The following is a 20,718-nucleotide window of genomic DNA, read 5'->3' as shown; positions in this document are numbered from 1 at the left end:
AAATCAAACACAAAGAAAAATTATTGAAAGCAGCAAGGGAAAAATGACAAATAACATACAAGGGAACTCCCATAAGGATAACAGCTGATTTCTCAGCAGAAACTCTACAAGCCAGAAGGCAGTGGCATGATATACTTAAAGTGATGAAAAGTAAGAAACTACAACCAAGATTACTTTACCCAGCAAGGATCTCATTCAGATTCAACAGAGAAATCAAAAGCTTTACAGACAAGCAAAAGCTAAGAGAATTCAGCACCACCAAACCAGCTCTACAACAAATGCTAAAGGATCTTCTCTAAGTGGGAGAAACAAGAGAAGAAAAGGACCTACAAAAACACACCCAAAACAATTAAGAAAATGGTCATAGGAACATACATATTGATAACTACCTTAAACGTGAATGGATTAAATGCTCCAACCAAAAGACACAGGCTTGCTGAATGGATACAGAAACAAGACCCATATATATGCTGTCTACAAGAGACCCACTTCAGACCTAGGGACACATACAGACTGAAAGTGAGGGGATGGAAGAAGATATTCCGTGCAAATGGAAATCAAAAGAAAGCTGGAGCAGCAATACTCATATCAGATAAAAGAGACTTTAAAAGAAAGAATGTTACAAGAGACAAGGAAGGACACTACATAATGATCAAGGGATCAATCCAAGAAGAAGATATAACAATTATAAATATATATGCACCTAACATAGGGGCACCTCAATACATAAGGCAACTGCTAACAGCTATAAAAGAGGAAATCGACAATAATACAATAATAGTGGGGGACTTTAACACCTCACTTACACCAATGGACAGAGAATCCAAAATGAAAATAAATAAGGAAACACAAGCTTTAAATGACACAAAAGACTAGACAGATTTAATTGATATTTATAGGACATTCCATCCAAAAACAGCAGATTACACTTTCTTCTCAAGTGCGCACAGAACACTCTCAGGATAGGTCATATCTTGGGGTCACAAATCAAGCCTCAGTAAATTTAAGAAAATTGAAATTATATCAAGCATCTTTTCTGACCACAATGCTATGAGATTAGCAATCAATTACAGGGAAAAAACCGTAAAAAACACAAACACATACAGGCTAAACAATACATTACTAAATAACCAAGAGATCACTGAAGAAATCAAAGAGGAAATCAAAAAATACCTAGAGACAAATGACAATGAAAACATGATGATCCAAAACCTATGGGATGCAGCAAAAGCAGTTCTAAGAGGGAAGTTTATAGCTATACAAGCCTACCTCAAGAAACAACAAAAATCTCAAATAAACAATCTAAACTTACACCTAAAGGAACTAAAGAAAGAAGAACAAACAAAACCCAAAGTTAGCAGAAGGAAAGAAATCAGAAAGATCAGAGCAGAAATACATGAAATAGAAACAAAGAAAACAATAGCAAAGATCAATAAAACTAAAAGCTGGTTCTTTGAGAAGATAAACAAAATTGATAAACCATTAGCCAGACTCATCAAGAAAAAGAGGGAGAGGACTCAGATCAGTAAAATTAGAAATGAAAAAGGAGAAGTTACAACACACACCGCAGAAATACAAAGCATCCTAAGAGACTACTGCAAGCAACTCCATGCCAATAAAATGGAAAACCTGGAAGAAATGGACACATTCTTAGAAAGGTATAACCTTCCAAGACTGAACCAGGAAGAAATAGAAAATATGAACAGACCAATCACAAGTAATGAAATTGAAACTGTGATTAAAAATCTTCCAACAAACAGAAGTCTAGGACCAGATGGCTTCACAGGTGAATTCTGTCAAACTCTTCCAAAAAATTGCAGATGAAGGAACACTCCCAAACTCATTCTATGCAGCAACCATCAGCCGGATACCAAAACAAGACAAAGATACTACAAAAAAAGAAAATTACAGACCAATATCACTGATGAACATAGATGCAAAAATCCTCAACAAAATACTAGCAAACAGAATCCAACAGCACATTAAAAGGATCATACACCATGATCAAGTGGGATTTATCCCTGGGATGCAAGGATTCTTCAATATATGCAAATCAATCAATGTGATACACCACATTAACAAACCGAAGAATAAAAACCATACGATCATCTCAGTAGATGCAAAAAAAGCTTTTGACAAAATTCAACACCCATTTATGATAAAAACTCTCCAGAAAGTGGGCATAGAGGGAACCTACCTCAACATAATAAAGGCCATATATGACAGATCCACAGCAAACATCATTCTCTATGGTGAAAAACTGAAAGCATTTCCTCTAAGATCAGGAACAAGACAAGGATGTCCACTCTCACCACTATTATTCAACATAGTTTTGGAAGTCCTAGCCACAGCAATCAGAGAAGATAAAGAAATAAAAGGAATACAAATTGGAAAAGAAGAAGTAAAACTGTCACTGTTTGCAGATGACATGATACTATACATAGAGAATCCTAAAGATGCCACCAGTAAACTACTAGAGCTAATCAATGAAATTGGTAAAGTAGCAGGATACAAAATTAATGCACAGAAATCTCTTGCATTCCTATACACTAATGATGAAATATCTGAAAGAGAAATTAAGGAAACACTCCCATTTACCACTGCAACAAAAAGAATAAAATACCTAGGAATAAACCTACCTAGGGATACAAAAGACCTGTATCCAGAAAACTATAAGACACTGATGAAAGAAATTAAAGATGACACAAATAGATGGAGAGATATACCATGTTCTTGGATTGGAAGAATCAATATTGTGAAAATGACTATACTACCCAAAGCAATCTACAGATTCAATGCAATCCCTATCAAACTACCAATGGCATTTTTTACAGTATTAGAACAAAAAATTTTAAAATTTGCATGGAGACACAAAAGACCCCAGATAGCCAAAGCAGTCTTGAGGGAAAAAAAATGGAGCTGGAGGAATCTGACTCCCTGACTTCAGACTATACTCCAAACTACAGTAATCAAGACAGTATGGTACTGGCAGAAAAACAAAAACATAGATCAATGGAACAAGGTAGAAAGCCCAGAGATAAACCCACACACCTATGGTCAACTAATCTATGACAAAGGAGGCAAGGATATACAATGGAAAAAAGACAGTCTCTTCAATAAGTAGTGCTGGGGAAACTGGACAGCTACATGTAAAAGAATGAAATTAGAACACTCCCTAACACCATACACAAAAATAAATTCAAAATGGATTAGAGACCTAAATGTAAGACCAGACACTATAAAACTCTTAGAGGAAAACATAGGAAGAACACTCTTTGACATAAATCACAGCAAGATCTTTTTTGATCCACCTCCTGAGTAATGGAAATAAAAACAAAAATAAACAAATGGGACCTAATCAAACTTCAAAGCTATTGCAGAGCAAAGGAAACCATGAACAAGATGAAAAGACAAACCTCAGAATGGGAGAAAATATTTGCAAACGAATCAACAGACAAAGGATGAATCTCCAAAATATATGAATAGTTCATGCAGCTCAATATTAAAAAAACAAACAACCCAATCCAAAAATGGGCAGAAGACCTAAACAGACATTTCTCCCAAGAAGACATACAGATGGCCAAGAAGCACATGAAAAGCTGCTCACCATCACTAATTATTAGAGAAATGCAAATCAAAACTATGATGAGGTATCACCTCACACCAGTTAGAATGCGCATCATGAGAAAATCTACAAACAACAAATGCTGGAGAGGGTGTGGAGAAAAGGGAACCCTCTTGCACTGTTGGTGGGAATGTAAATTGATACAGCCACTATGGAGAACAGTATGGAGGTTCCTTAAAAAACTAAAAATAGAATTACCATATGATCCAGCAATCGCACTACTGGGCATATACCCAGAGAAAACCATAATTCAAAAAGACACATGCACCCCAATATTCATTGCAGCACTATTTACAATAGCCAGGTCATGGAAGCAACCTAAATGCCCATCGACAGATGAATGGATAAAGAAGATGTGGTACATATATACAATGGAATATTACTCAGCCATAAAAAGGAACAAAATTGAGTCATTTGTTGAGACGTGGATGGATCTAGAGACTGTCATACAGAGTGAAGTATGTCAGAAAGAGAAAAACAAATATTGTATATTAACGCATATACGTGGGACCTAGAAAGATGGTACAGATGAACCAGTTTGCAGGGCAGAAATTGAGACACAGATGTAGAGAACAATGTATGGACACCAAGGGGGAAAGCAGTGGGGGGGGTGGGGATGAATTGGGAGATTGGGATTGATAGGTATACAGTGATGTGTATAAAATTGATGACTAATAAGAACCTGCTGTATAAAAAAAATAAAATTCAAAAATTCAAAAAAAAAAGAAAAACACTTTTATTGAGGATGCTCTGTATGTACTGATACAAAAAGGTCTCTATGATACACTGTCAAGTGGAAAAAGCAATGGAAGAAAACTGCAAATATATCTAAGAAGGAGAAAATGTAAATCTATTTTGATATGGAAATGCATGAAATATCTCTGGAGGACAAGCAATAAATTGGTAATAATGACTACCCAGGGCAGGCAAATTGAAGGAATAGGAATTGAGGAGATGAAGAACAGGGGAAAGAGGGAGCCTTTCCACTGTATACTGTTTTTTAACTTTTTGATCTTTAACCCTGTGAAATGATTGCCTACCTGAAAAAATTTCTTTAAATTTTAAGTTATACCTCTTTATCTTGGTGTAAAATTAAAATATAATAATTTTCAATATTTGGGGAAATAATGAAAATACAGAAAACAATACCCCCAAATCCCATCTCTCCAGAGATAAAACATTTTGGTGTACATACAGTGCAATCTTATCACATATTTTGAACTTGCACACTGACATGCCAAACTGAGAGCCTACTTGCCAGTCTTTTAATCCTCACAACAGTAAATCTACTAACATATAATAAGATTATAGAGGCTCAAATAAAATAAAAAGGAGTAAACCTTGTGGATAAGCAGGGACACTTGAAAACTCCCCATTCATCTCTAGGTAGTCAATGATTATTTCAGAGATAGAATGGTTTCAGTGCCTAGATATGTGAATACAGCCGTTCCTTTTTCCTTCTTGCAGTCTAGCACTATACTATGCAGAAGAATTTCTCTCAAAGTGGCAAGCCTGAATCAAGTATTATCTTCACTACAATTCAATCTTTTTATACTTCTTTTACCCAAAATGGGATAATATTCATAAATTTAAAGAAGTTGTTCTTTTTTACACTGATATTATGACCATTTTCTCATTTTGTCAAATTTCTTCCACAACATGATTTGTAATGGTTGTATAGATTTACAACATGATTTGTAATGGTTGTATAGATTTACATTGTATTAATATATAGTATGAATTATTATATTCCATGATTTAAATTATTTTACCATTTCCCTTTTTAGGGACAATTAGTTTTTTCAAAGTTCCATCATCATAAATAACATTGCAACGAACATCCAGTAACTAACCCTGTGTACATATCCATTCCTTAGAATAAATTCCCAGAAGTGGAATTGCTGGGTCAGATGTATCTAAAATATTAAAGAATTTTCATAAGTATGAGTGATATGCCTTCCAAAAACCTAATTAACTCTTAATGGGAAAGAAAATAAAAGGTACTTAGGGGAAATGACAAAGGATGCTTTACTAATTCGATCTGTGTAAATCCCCAAATCTAAAACTGCAAAATTTTGCTCATGTAACTTATCAAAAATTCAAAAAGAAGTTGACAAGCCTTGACATCAAATCACAGCTCTTACATGAACGCTGCAAAGAAAATCTTGAGGCCTCAAAGAGAGATCTCTATGATAAACTCTTCTAGGAATGACACATCACTGAGAGATGACAGAAAGACTTAAGTTCTCAAAATCTTCCAACTTACTGCCATTAAAAAACTCCAGCATTTAATGTTAGTTATTGTAATATTCAAAATTATTATAGCATTTTATCATCACATCCCCTTCTTTTTTTTAATAAATTTATTTATTTTATTTTTCGCTGCATTAGGTCTTCATTGCTGCGCGCCGGCTTTCTCTAGTTGCAGCAAGAGGGGGCTACTCTTCGTTGCGGTGTGCGGGCTTCTCATTGCAGTGGCTTCTCTTGTTGCGGAGCACGGGCTCTAGGCACGTGGGCTTCAGAAGTTGTGGCTCGCGGGCTCTAGAGCGCAGGCTCAGTAGTTGTGGTGCATGGCCTTAGTTGCTCCAGCATGTGGGATCCTCCCGGATCAGGGATGGAACCCGTGTCCCCTGCATTGGCAGGCGGATTCTTAACCACTGCGCCACCAAGGAAGTCCCAACAACCCTTTCTTTAAGGAGAAAATGCTGTAATAGTCTCTGCTGATGCTGACGTTTCAATGGAGAAAAATAACATTTTTAAATAAGCCCCCAGTCTCCCAAATTGCATATTCAACGCTATTAACACCATTCCCAATTTGGAACCTGGGTATTTAGCTGTGGGTGCAACAGGCCTAAGTAAATTTAGGGAAAAAGTAATCTTTCAAAATTGATGATTCAAACAATATACATTATTTTCCTGTATTTGGCAAAATTTCTTTAACGAAAGATAGTGGTATTACCATAAAATAATAAAGCTTAAAACTTATTATTTAAGAAACAAGTGTCACTGTTGTATTCCGATGACTACAACTGACATCAAAAACTATTTTTGGGTGAGATACAGCATAGTATACGATTCTAGAAATCATGATGAACATAATGTAACTTTTTTCAAAAAGAGCAATCCCCAACAAATTCTTTAAACCATTCTGTTTTCATAGATCAGTACTAAATAAGTTTTCCTGGCCACCACAAAATGTCCCCAGAAGCCAAAGGTAAAGGTTCACTACACTTATAAGCTCCCTCAACTCCCCTCCCTAAAATACACTTAAAGTTCAGATAAGAAGTCACTCAGAATCCGGACAACTATGGGCAGCCAAACACAATCCAAGTACTGTAAGCACATGCAAAAAAAAGATTTACAGAAAAGATAAATTAAGGGTTCTTTTTGATTTTACAAGAGAATCCACAGAAGCTTTCGCAATTTTAAAGGATGTTTAAAGGGCTTACACTTTTCCTAATTACTGAATAAAAGAGAGAGGCATTTCTATTTTCCAACTCCCTAATAAGAACAAAAATTTCAGTATTCGACAATCTCCAACAGGCCCTCATTTTTTAAAATCCACAATCTGAATCTCGGAAGGAGGCAGTCTAAATTCCAGCACCTTTTTCTCAAGCCAGCAATCCCTTTTCCTCATCCTTACAGGCTAAGAAATAAGCATTCTTTTTTGATTCAAACTAACCCACGGGGGCTTGGAAAAGGGCAAAGCCGACTGAAACAATGCCACCAGAACTTGGACCCGGAAACGAGCGCCGAGAAGCACGAGACAATACCACAGCGTTGCGTTCTGCAAAATGTGTTTCATTCTCTTCACTGCCGGCCCCCATCAACTCGCAACAAAAGCCACAGAGATTGGGAGAGGGCAGTACAGTACTGGTATTGGATTGTCAGAGCAATTAACTTAATTGCTCTAAGGACCGGAGACAGACTCAGGCCACAAAGGTAAAAAGAAAGAGCAGATACTGCTACGAAGTGACCCCCAGACTGAAACTTGAGCAGTGTAGTAAAACAGGTGTGCAGTTCGGCTTCCCGGGGACTCTTGGAAAACGCAGACCGCTGCGATCAACAGCCGGGCGGCCGTCCGCTCCTGGGGGACAGACCCGAGTCCGCAGCCGAGGGGGGCTGCGGGGCGTGGCCGATTTCCCTCCGCTATCCAGTGGGAGCCGGGAGGGGGCGCACGCTCTTTTTACCCCATCCCTCCATACCCTGGAGCCTGGGTATGCGGTTGCGGGTGAAAACAAGCCTAAGCAAACTAGAGGGAAAATCCCTCAAAAATGATGGCTCCAAAAAAAAAAAAAAAAAAAAAAATTGATGACTCAAAACGGTACGCATGGTTTCTTTCTTTTATTTTTCTGTACTTTGAGACGCATGGCTTCTTTCCTTTATTTTTTTGTACTTTGAGAAATTCCTTTAATGAAAGAAACGTATTACTCTAAAAAAAGAAAGCTCAAAACGTATTACTTAGAAAACAAAAGTGTCAGTGTTGCCTTCAAACGACTACCTTGATATCAAACACTAATTTTGGCTGAAATACGGCATATTATGCAATTCTACGGTGTAATTTTTTAAAAGAGAAATCTTTAGAAAGAGCTTGAGTTCATCCGAGCTATTTCATTGACTTAAAGCGAAACTTAAGCTCTCTGGCGACCCCTCCTCACCCCACCCCCACCCCAATACCCCGCAGTGCAACGATTATTTACATAATCGGGATCTCCTAAGACCCGCCCGGGCCGCGCCGCGTCCACGGAGCCTGTCCAGATCCGAGAAGAGTTACTGGGATAGCGAAGTCGAGTGACAAGTGCCCGTGAGGCGTTCCACTGCTAGCCGACTGGCTGGGCGCCTCCGCAAACACAACTTGCTTAGCGCTAAAGACGAGACGACTGGAGAGTGACAGTCACCGGGTGGAGTGGGGTGCGGGGTCCAAACCCCGCGACGCGACGATGGCTCGGACCCTGCCGACCCGCCCGCCCCTGCCTACCCACCCACTGCCAATTGAGCCTGAGCACAGAAAGGGGCGGGGATCCCAGGAAGAGCTCACCGCTTCAGCGAGTCCGCGACCGGCGGCGCCTCAGCAGTAGCGGAGACGTAGCTGGGCACCGCGGCCCCAGCTGCCGCCCGGGTTGTAGCCCCGGCAGGAACGCTGTGCCGGGGCATTGCCGGAGGCGCTCCTGCAGCGTCCGCGCAGCTCTCCGCGCTCCGCGCACGCCTCCCCTTTGGCCACAGGGCGCAGGGAACCGCGCGGCGGAGCCGCTCACCCCCGAGGGCGCCCAATGGGCGCGGAGCGCAGGAAGCCAGGGGCGGGGCAGAGCGGCCCAGGCTTCCCAGCGACACCGCGGGCTCCGAGGTTTTCCCTGCCGGCCAAGAGGCGTCCAGGTTTCCACTTGACCCGGCTTGGAATAGTGGGTTTTAGATCTGTGAATGTCTAAGAAGTGCGGGACACGTTTCTGATTTTGCGGGGTCTCTTTCTTTCCCTTTTTAGATAAACATTTCTTCATGTGCTGTTTATAGAACACCTGTCGAGGCCCAGCCCCAGTGCTTGCGGACGCATGACAATGGGAAACAGCCCCTACGTTAGAGGGTCTCCCAGGCAGTCGGGTGCAGAAGGAAACAGGCAACTAGGGGAGCCCGCATGGGGTGCATTCCAATATCAAAAGTCATGTTTTGCAATGGAGGAGAAGAGAGCATGGGGAGATTTAGGCCAGGTGAGAGCTAAAGGGCATGATACCCTGGAATTCTAGTGGCCATGATTCACAGTGGAGAACAGTCCACGCATCATTTTCTTTTTCTTTATTCCTTAAAGACGACTAGATAGTATATGTGACAGTTAATTTTTCAATAGCGTCAAAAATATATGATATGCAATGAAAGGAAAGTTTCCATCTTTTCAGAGACACTCTGTGATATATATATATATATATATATATATATACACATATACTCATTACTCTTCCCTCAGTCTTTCTCCCTCTCTCTCTCTCTCTCTCACACACACACACACATACACACACACACTGTACTCTACACAGTTTTGCCACCTTGCTTTTTCTTCACTTACCACTATATCTTGGACAACTTTCATTGTTTTTAATGATTGCACAGTATTCCATCAAATTGTTGTTTCAATTATGCTCCTACAGCAATTTATCAGGGCACCTGTTTCATCACATCTCTTTGTACAGTATTTATCAAACTTAATTTTTTGAAATTTCCTTTCTGTAAACATTCTGTTTGTATCCTTTGCCCGTTTTTCTATTCAATAATGTTAGTCTTCTTTCTTAATTGTTGGAAATATATATATTTGGAGATAGGGCCTTTAGAGAGGTAACTAAGGTGACATGAGGTCATGAGGGTGGGGACCTAACCTAACCAAACCCTGGTGTCCTTGTAAAAAGAGGAGGAGACACCAGGGATATGCATGTAAACAGAATAGGTCATGTGAGGACACAGCAAGAATGTGACCATTTCCAAGCCAAGGAGAGAGACTACAGGATAAACCAAACCTGCTGATACCTTGTTCTGGGACTTCCAGCCTCCAGAACTGTGAGAAAGTAAGTTTCTGTTGTTTCAGCCACCCTGTCTGTGACGTTTTGTTTTGGCAGCCCTAGTAAACTAATACAGCAAGAATGTGGAGAAACTAGAACCCTTTTATTTATTTATTTTAATTTATTATTTTTTTTACACATACTGGATTTGATTTTTTTTTTTTTTTTTTTTGGCTGCATTGGGTCTTCGTTGCTGTGCGTGGGCTTTCTGTAGTTGTGGTGAGTGGGGGCTACTCTTCGCTGCGGTGCACAGGCTTCTCATTGCGGTGGCTTCTCTTGTTGTGGAGCACGGGCTCTAGGCGCACGGGCTACAGTACTTGTGGTACGTGGGCTCAGTAGTTGTGGCTCATGGGTTCTAGAGCACAGGCTCAGTAGTTGTGGCGCACGGGCTTAGTTGCTCTGCAGCATGTGGGATCTTCCCGGACCAGGGCTCGAACCCGTGTCCCCTGCATTGGCAGGCAGATTCTTAACCACTGTGCCACCAGGGAAGTTCCCTAGAACCTTTTTACACTGCTGGTGGGAATGTAAAATGGTGCATCCACTTTGGAAAACAGTCAAAGAGTTAAACATAGAGTTACCAGCAATTGCACTCCTGTGTATATACTCCCAAATAAATGTACGCACAAAAACTTGTACATGAATGTTTATAGCAACATTATTCATAGTAGACAAAAAGTAGAGACAACCCACATGCCTGTCAATTGGTGAATGGATAAAGAAATATGATATGTTCATGTAATGGAATATTATTCTTCGATAAATGAAGGACTAATACATGCTACAACATGGAAACACCTTGAGAACATTATGTTAAGTGAAAGAAGCCAGTCACTAAGGACCACATATTATATGATTCCATTTATATGAAATATCCAAAAATAGACAAATCTATAGAAACAGAAAGATTAGTGGTTGCCCAGGGCTGGAGGTGCATGAAGGGATTGGGGATAATGGCCAGAGGTACAGGGTTTCTTTGTGGGGTAATGAAATGTTCTAAAATTTATTGTGGTGATGGTTTCATAGCTCTATTTGAATATACTAAAATTCATTGAATTATATACTTTGAATGGATGAATTATACGGTATGTGAATTATATCTCAAAAAAAGTGTTAAAAACAGAACCAATACACAGACTTCACTAAACAAGAGGTCACAGTATGTGACCAAATATTTCATACATGAAGAAACTCAGAGAAGTTAATCTTGGGGAAATGATTAGCCTTACTGCAAGGCTAATTGAAAATACAAAGGAGAATATTGGCAGAGCTAAGAAAAATGGCTAAACTCCTAAACTGATAAAATTATTTACTAGGACAACTGTTTTTGAAAGTACTGAGGCAAAACACAAGACCTATGAAATTATTCATATTTGTTCCATAATCCCCATTTGGGGATACCTCAAAATAATCCAAATGAGAAAAATCAATTTTCACTAAATGTTTATAGCAATACTATTCATGATGCAAGACAAAATAAAACTGGAAATAACGCAAATACATGATATTTGGAATGTTTAGTAAAGTAGCAAACATGGACTGCATTATAAAATGGGAAAAAGTACATGCAAAATAATGGGAAAGTAGAATACAAATTAGTTTCTAAACTCTAATGACTGTACATAAATACATGTACACTGTTGAGTATAAAGAGGAGGAAATTTAGTAATAAATGGGACCAGAATTCTTCTTAGGAAAAAACAAAACAAAACTGTGTTTGGGAAAATATCCTGATAAGCTGTTTCTGGTATAAGGTGAGACTCTGAAAACATGGGTATGGGCAGAAGCCCTAGCAACACAAGAAAAGCTGCTCTGCCTGGAAACATGGGGGGAATTTATTTTTGCTCCTGTGAGAGAGCGAGAGAGGAGGGAGAAGAGATGGGCCAAGCAAGGGAGGGATGGGAGAGAGGATTTGAGAGGAGGAAAAGTCTGGATTGCTGCATTGACTAAAGGTTGGTGGGAAGCCTCTGGTGACTGGGTGGGAAATGGGACTTTTAAAGGAATAGGAGTGTCTAATATATAAATTTTAAGTTGTTTTCTCAAATCTGAAAACCTCACTAAAGCTCTGTGTGAATGGAGTTTTGTAGAAACTGAGGAAGAGACTGACTTTGAGGCAGTTGGAACAGTGAAAGGACAGCACCATTGGATACAGGGGCTCAGGGCCAGGGAAGGTAGAAGAAAGTGAGTCTCTCGGAAATTATCGGTAATCTTGGGAATGGCTCTACATGCCCAGATTGGATGTTTGGGAAGACCTTATTTAGATTACAGAGGGAAGGGAAGCTCTACCTGACATGTGCCTTACATAAGGATGAGAAGATAACATGAAGTAAATGTAGGTGTTTTACGTTTAGGAGAGGCTTAAATGTATGAATTTAAAAAGAAAAAATTCTCATCTGTTCTAACAATATTGATCCTCATCCACTGACTAAAACAGAATGAATGGATCATGGCTAAGCCCCTGCCACGGCAAAATCCAGTGGAAGTGACGTTCAGGTACACTGTGGATAATGGCTGGGGGGAATGGAAATGAATAGGTAAGATGGAAAAATGAACATCCATTCTCTCTTGGCAGCAGGACTGGAAGGAATGTAGTTGGGCTGTCCAATTTTAGAAAAATTGTTCTGTGTGTTTGTTGAAGTGCTATTAGAGCAAAAACATGATCAAATGTTCAAGAACTGGTCTGTGAGAAAAGTTCACGGAGAAAAGAATTAATATTGTAAATGACTGTCAGTGAGCACATTGACGTTCTTAATTGCCCAACTCCAGAATTCATCGTTTCCACTGACTTAGCCAGAGGAGGGTTACTAACCAGCCCAAATTGACAGCTAGATGGCAGGTCTGTGGCACAAGGCCTAGAAGTGATTTTGCCAAGGTTATAGAGCAAGCCAGAGGGTGAGCTGAAAATAGAACTGTACCTCACGCTCCCATGCAAGCTATATGATAACTTGTGTACTGTCAGCAAAGAGTTAAGGAATGAATGTCCTGGCGAGGTTAGCATAGTTTTATGGCTAAAGGAGTCTTGCTCAACAATTGCAAATGTAACTTGACAATGGTGAATGACCTACCTAATCCTATAAACAGTAACAACCTGAGCACTTAAGTAAAAATTTCAGGAAAAAAAAAATTTTCTCTCTGACGATTGCAAAATTTTTTGAATGCACAGCTCCACCATCAGGAAGCCGCCACTTGTACAATGCTTAAACTGCAGAGACCGTCACCTTTGATCCTCCTCTCAAGACTAAACTTCCAAATAACGACTCTCAGCACTGTAATACCAGCAAGCTTACGGGATCTTGCGAAAGAGTGTAAACATTTTCATAAGCGTAGGATTGTCTGGAGACAGATAACTTGCTGTAAGTTTACTTACTGAATTAACAGAACTGGAAATTAGAATGGGACAGTCAGATAGTTAGAGCTCCAAGGCTCAGCCATTAAGTTTATGTCTCTAGATACTCAGGCCATGGAGGAATTGCTCAGCTAGCTGCCATGCTCATATTTCTAGGCAAACAACAAAAGCTGGTACCACTGGTTAGGTGACTGTTCTCTAGGGTAGATTCTTATATTGCACTGATCTAGTCACCAGAAAACTTCAAAAATTTATGTTTCAGGAGTGTTGTTAATCCCACTCCCACTTTTCAGAAAGAGTTCTTTGTGATGATTGCTGTGTAAAGTGGGTTAATACTTTCGGTCCAGCTCTAAGTGCCAATGTCACAAACAGTCCCAGACTATGGATTTCTTGACTGCTAGTTTCTTCCCCTTCATATAAGAGGCTGCGCTATTACTGCTTCTGCTCAGTTCTTCAGTTGTACCTTCTACAAGACCCTGACCAGAAGAAACATAAAATCGCAGCGTACAGTAGAAGAAAGGAAGTGATAGGTCCAGCAACTATTTCTCAGAGAGCTCTCACTTCACTGGTAAGCGTGGCGGAAGCCAATCCCCTTTCAATAGCATAGCGTCATATTTGAAAGCATCTTACAGAGGCTCCATAAAAAACAGGAACAGGGGCTTACCTGATGGCGCAGTGGTTGAGAGTCCGCCTGCCGATGCAGGGGACGCGGGTTCGGGCCCCGGCCAGGGAGGATCCCACATGCCGCGGAGCGGCTGGGCCCGTGAGCCATGGCTGCTGAGCCTGCGCGTCCGGAGCCTGTGCTCCGCAATGGGAGAGGCCACAACAGTGAGAGGCCCGCGTAATGCAAAAAAAAAAAAAAAAGCAGGAACAATGGAACTACATGGATAAAATATATATCAAAATATCCACCAATAAAATCAGGGTTATTAGAAATGTTACCTTTTGCAGGCAATATTTTATTAATAGGTTAATAACTCAATTATTGTGAGGTGAAGAAATAATCCAGACATTCAGGTTTGCATGAAGTTTTTTGCTCCTTCAGCCTCTTTTAGCATAAATATTTTGGCTGCTACCATTTTTTCCCCTTTTAAGCAGCACAGTGACATAGGTTAGGACATTTCTGAGTTAAATACATATAAATACACAGGTTAAGTACATTTGGGGTGGGAAGTAGATCTAGCTTAATTCAGAATGCTTTTGAGCATTCTCAGCCATTCTGTCTGAATTCTGGCAATATTCAGGATTTGCCTCTGTTCACCAAAACATAGGCTCTGTTTCACAAAGAAGGTAAAAAATGTGAGAAACTCCAAGGGGTCAGCAGTGTGTCTGGGTTGCTCCTCTGCTCATTTCCACTCCTCCCTTCCCACTTTGACCCATGCTGTTTTACAGTCCTGTTTTATTTTGAACCCTGGTTCAGCAATTTCTGTCTGCACAGTTCCAACATATGGACTATTTTAATTGATTCACGTATTCGTCCATCCATCTATTCACCAACAGTTTTGTCACTTTAAGGAACATAAGCATTCCCTGCCCTTAATAAGGCTTCAGTTGAATAAGGGAGATAGCCAAATGACAAGGTAAGAATATGTGAAATGGACCGAGCAACCAAGGGAACCTGTTGTTTGTTCTCGCTCCCCGCTGCTGCAACAGGGGCCCCAATAAAGCCTTGCCTGAATTTCTTGTCTGGCCTCTGGTCAATTTCTATTGATTGGGGAAGGCCAAGAACCCTTGTCGGTATCAGATTTATGGTGCCTAATGTGGGGCTGTTGTCCCCTTTTGGGGAGAGGATCTGGGCATCTCCAGGACCACTGAATGCAGCTTCCCCAAGGGTGACAAGCGGCAGCCTGAGCCTCTTGTTTCAGCATCACCGCGTTTGGTTAGTCTGCCTTCCTGGCCCCTGGGGGCCTCAGTACCCTCATTCAGGCAATGCTTTTCCCCTCTCCTTTGTCCTTTTCCCTCTCCTGATATCTCTCTGCTTCTCCTCTCTCTATCCTCTCCTACTTCTGCCCTCTCCTTCCGGGAGAGTGGACATCGTGCAGCTACAGCATCACTCCTCTCAGCTTGTGAGACCATGCTCCCTCTGGCCAGCAATGGCTCACCTTGACGGGTGACAGGCAGAGCTGGGAGAGGCTCGCCTCATACCATGCAGACCCTGGTCCAGCAGGCTCTCCCTGATAGGAGATTTATGAGAGTGATAGAGGTTTAAACCTCATATCTTGTAGTGGCTGGAAGTCCTATCGTCCCAGTAGCCTCACCTTTATTTTCCTGCTGTCTCTTTCTCTTTTTCAGTCTTATCTGTCCCTCCTCCCTTTACCTCTCCCTTGATCCTTTTTTTAAAAATTTTTTATTTATTTTTTATTTTTATTTTTGGCTGCGTTGGGTCTTCGTTGCTGTGTGCGGGCTTTCTCTGGTTGCAGTGAGCAGGGCTACTCTTCGTTGTGGTGCGCGGGCTTCTCATTGCAGTGGCTTCTCTTGTTGCAGAGCACGGGCTCTAGGCACGTGGGCTTCAGTAGTTATGGCACGTGGAGTCAGTTGTTGTGGCTCGCGGGCTCTAGAGCGCAGCCTCAGTAGTGGCACACGGGCTTAGTTGCTCCACAGCATGTGGGATCTTCCAGGACCAGGGCTCGAACCCGTGTCCCCTGCATTGGCAGGATGATTCTTAATCACTGAGCCACCAGGGAAGCCCTCCCTTGATCCTTATACCTGCACTGCCATCCCCTTTATCCTGAAAACTTCTTGTTTGTGTCTTTAAGTTTTTGTGGTTGGTATCTTTGTTTTAGGTAGTTTTGTCTGTCCAACTGCTCCTGCAAGTCTCTGCCAAAATGGTGGGCATGGTGGAGTATTTAAACCTTGAAATATAAATGTAGCCCACACTGCCTGAAGCTCCAACCTTGAGTTACTTGGTGGGATTTTAAAGAACAAACAAGGGATTTCCTGGTGGTGCAGTGGTTGAGAGTCTGCCTGCCGATGCAGGAGACGTGGGTTCGTGTCCCGGTCTGGAAAGATTCCTACATGCTGCGGAGCGGCTGGGCCCATGAGCCATGGCCGCTGAGCCTGCGCTTGAACAAACAAAAAAAGACAGGAGCTTGCATTTTTCCCTCCTCTGCTTTTGCAATATAACTATGCTACCTGGGCTCGAGGGGCTTGCATCTCTTTCCTCTGCTTTTGCAATGTAACTATTGTGCCTGGGTTGGAAGAGCTTGCATCTCTCTTCTCTGCCTTTGCAGTGTAACTATTCTGCCTGGGCTCTCAGGAGCTACCTGATTCATCTGTAGTCCCCCAGACTGAAGAAAAAAAAAAAGAGCCATTTTAAATTCAAGCAGGAAAACTATGAGGTCTCTGGTTCTGTCTATCTTCATATAAAATTAACTTGTAAATGAGCTGTATTTAATTTGCTTAAAGGAAATCAAGCACTTATATACATTCTCAGAAACATAAAAGAGGCTCACCAGAATACATTTCGGGTTCATGTGATCTGGGAAATACTCAATATTGAATTAATACCTGGTATTAAAGCTAACTTAAGCTTGTGGGTTTAATTAATACAGACCTGTCTTTAGAGCCATCAACATTAAGTATAATACTTTTATTGTACCTAGGGTTACTGAAGTCAGTAAGTGCATATTGTTTTTGTTATGAAATTTGTCAACAAGGGAAATTACCTGATATGATTAACTTATTAAGTAAATGTAACTGGGATAAAACTTTTTGGTAAACTCTATAGGAATAATTATATTTTGGAAACGTCCATCTAAAACAGTCCCTCCAAATTTTTGTAACTTTAAATTAAGTTAAATGATAGGAAGTCATTGAATATCCAGACCATTTCAAATAAGATAAGATGTTGAGAACATTAATTGCTAAACAGGTCTAAATTTACCTACTTTTGTCTTCTTGTGAGAGGGAAACTAAAGCTCTTTGTTGCCACCTTGAGATGTTCTCTACCGATCTATAGAATGCTAATGAAAAAGACAGTTCATGGTTGCTTAAGGAAAGTAGGATGTGTCAGAAAAGAAGGTATGAGGAATGGAAATATATTTTGTTGAAGGGAAAAAAAAGGTGATTTTGTCCAAAAGCTGGCTGTTTCTAAATGGAAAGAATGAGGGATAAAGTATGGCGACAGAAAGTTGCAGAAAGTTTGCAGAAAAGGAACATTGAGAAATTTTGTATGTGAATTTTGTATGTGGTCAGGATTTTCTAAGGTTGGATTAAATTTAATTAGGTAAATGGATTTTATTAAGAGTAGGCTGATGCAAGACGGGATTTGGTTTCTCTCTCTCATAAGAGAACAAAGTTTTCCTGGAATGCCGCTTTTGATATCAGATTGTGCGAGTTTCTGTACCTTTAAGTGATCTGTTTTTATTTTTGAAATCTTTTTTTTTTTTCACCTTAGCTCAAGGAATAATTGCTTCACAGCGACTTATGATTCTGACCAGGTGTTTTAAAACTTTTTGAGATTTTTGACAGACTTCCCAAATATCAAATTCTAATTGAAATTCTTTTGACTTCCAGCTAAATTTGGGGTGCTTCAAGGGGCCCCTGGAATATCCCAAAGAGAGACCCTAACCTAACTGGGTTCATTTGGTATGTTAAATTGTATGGGACACTATATATATAATTATATGGGACCAGCTTGCCAGGGACCAATCCCAACATTTTGTTATGGGTGGAGATGCAGTCCCAAATCAGAAGCCCTGTTGGAATTATAATTCCTGAGAGGGAACAGAAGTCAGGAAGCACATGATCCAATGTGTATTAGAAGGGATGAGAAAGTGTATCAAAAAGCCAGTTAACTATGAAAAGGTTAAAGGAGTAACCCAAGAAGTAAAAGAAAATCCAACCCTCTTTTTTTTTTTTTTTTTTGCGGTACGCGGGCCTCTCACTGTCGTGGCCTCTCCCGTTGTGGAGCGCAGGCTCCGGACGCGCAGGCTCAGCGGCCATGGCTCATGGGCCCAGCTGCTCCGCAGCATGTGGGATCTTCCCGGACTGGGGCACGAACCCGTGTCCCCTGCATTGGCAGGCAGACTCTCAACCACTGCGCCACCAGGGAAGCCCAGAAAGAGGACTTTTAAATCCAAAAAAGTCCCCTGTAAAATATGGGGCTAAGAGTTTACATCGCATAGAAGCGGCTCAAAAACCAAAACTAGTAGCAGTCATTTACTACCACGGGCATCAAAAGGAAAATTCTCAAATTACCCAAGGGAACAACAGGGCAGATCGGGAGGTAAAGAAAGCAGCCCTTATGCCCATACCAAGTAGAAACCAACATTGAGAAAATTCAACAGCAAGCCACTTGGCTTCAGCAGACAAGTAACCACCAATTCTTGCTATTCAATATGGGCGGGGAAATTGAAAACTCGTTCTCCAGTTTGTTCTCTTGGATACCACAAGGTATAAAAACTTTCAGGCAGGAGGTTTTCATTTTCTTCTAACCCTTTTCTTTTCAGTCATACTGATTTACGCCATATTTCACCTAGTACTCCACTGTCTTTCCTACTGTTGTAAACCTGTGAGTAAGACTTTTCGGTCCAAGAAGGAGACCTGGGACCAACAGGTCCAGACCGTCCGTTCTAAAAATTGAGAAACATGTGAAACTTTAGCCCCGAGGTTAACAAAAATATACACCCAAGCAGAATGGCTTTTTGGCAGGGGCAACATCGCCCCCTGTCTGGTCAACAATTAAGGAAGCCCTCCCAGGGCTTCCCTGGTGGCGCAGTGGTTGGGAGTCCGCCTGCCGATGCAGGGGACATGGGTTCGTGCCCCGGTTCGGGAAGATCCCACATGCCGCGGAGCGGCTGGGCCCGTGAGCCATGGCCGCCGAGCCTGCGCGTCCGGAGCCTGTGCTCCACAACGGGAGGGGCCACAGCAGTGAGAGGCCCGCATACCGCAAAAAAAAAAAAAAAAAAAAAAAAAAAAAGGAAGCCCTCCCAGAGTTAACCTGGTTGCTTCCCTTTCTAGGCCCTTTAATAGCTATTGTTGTTGTTCTCCTTTTTAGCCCGTTTGTTTAACCTTTTGATTAAGTTCGTGTCTTTTAGACTCCAACAGTTTGAAGTAAGGCTCATGATGGCTCAAGGAGTTCAACCCAGGTCCCTACAGGTCCTTGGAACAGTCAGCAAGGGACTTCTACACCTCCAGGGTAGGCTAGGATCTGTGGCCCCTGTCCAGCAGGAAGAAGTTTCAGAAGAGACCTTCAGCCTTTACCCCTTAAGAATAAATGTGACGGGAATAAAGACACAGACCTACTAGAGAATGGACTTGAGGATACAGGGAGGGGGAAGGGTAAACTGTGACAAAGTGAGAGAGTGGCATGGACATATATACACTACCAAACGTAAAATAGATAGCTAGTGGGAAGCAGCCGCATAGCACAGGGAGATCAGCTCGGTGCTTTGTGACCACCTAGAGGGGTGGGATAGGGAGGGTGGAAGGGAGATGCAAGAGGGAGGGAATATGTGGACATATGTATATGTATAACTGATTCACTTTGTTATAAAGCAGAAACTAACACACCACTGTAAAACAATTATACTCCAATAAAGATGTTAAAAAAAAAAAAAAAGAATAAGTGTGTAGGAACTTCCCTGGTGGTCCAGTGGTTAAGACTCCACGCTCCCAATGCAGGCGGCCCGGGTTCGATCCCTGGTCAGGGAGCTAGATCCCCCATGCCGCAAGTAAGACCCAGTACAGCCAAATAATAAATAAATCAATAGATAAATAAATAAATAAATACTTTAAAAGAAAAAGAATAAGCGTGTAGAGCCTCTCAGCAGGGAGTGAGACAGGCTGGGACCCGGGACCCTTTGCTGCAGTGCTGCAATGCTTGCACGTGCTGTCCTCGAGCAACAGAATACAAAGAAACTGTATGGGACTAAAAACACCTGCATGCATGTGCAGTTGGAGCAAATTCTGGACAAAAGATACAAAGAGATCAAAAACCCAACTACTGCTTTTGAAGAGCCGGGAGAAAAAGCAGGGAACTCGGCGTGCCCCCTGCACACAACACCACCTAAGAGGTGGGGAAAACACCTAAGCCACCCCTCCGGCCTGACCCCTGGACACACTCCTATCCTCACCCCATGTAAGGAATAAGCTCACCCCCCACCCCACCCCCGCCTCAGGGGAACCTGTTGTTTGTTGTTGCTCCCCGCTGCTGCAGCAGGGGCTGCCTGAAAAGAAGAAGCAAAAAAAAAGAATATATGAAATAA

General features: G+C 41.4%; 1 pseudogene; it reads right to left on the bottom strand.

Annotated features, from left to right (window-relative positions):
- The window catches only part of LOC113633487 (ATP synthase F(0) complex subunit C3, mitochondrial-like), a 51,905-nt pseudogene extending 43,126 nt beyond the window's left edge, over positions 1–8,779 (bottom strand).
- Positions 8,780–20,718: the final 11,939 nt, after the last annotated feature.

The sequence above is a fragment of the Aethalodelphis obliquidens genome, unplaced genomic scaffold (genome assembly GCF_003676395.1).
Source record: "Aethalodelphis obliquidens isolate GAN/ISIS:26980383/991018 unplaced genomic scaffold, ASM367639v1 scaffold40, whole genome shotgun sequence".
NCBI lineage: Eukaryota > Metazoa > Chordata > Mammalia > Artiodactyla > Delphinidae > Aethalodelphis > Aethalodelphis obliquidens.
This window is presented reverse-complemented; position numbering and strand designations above follow the sequence as displayed.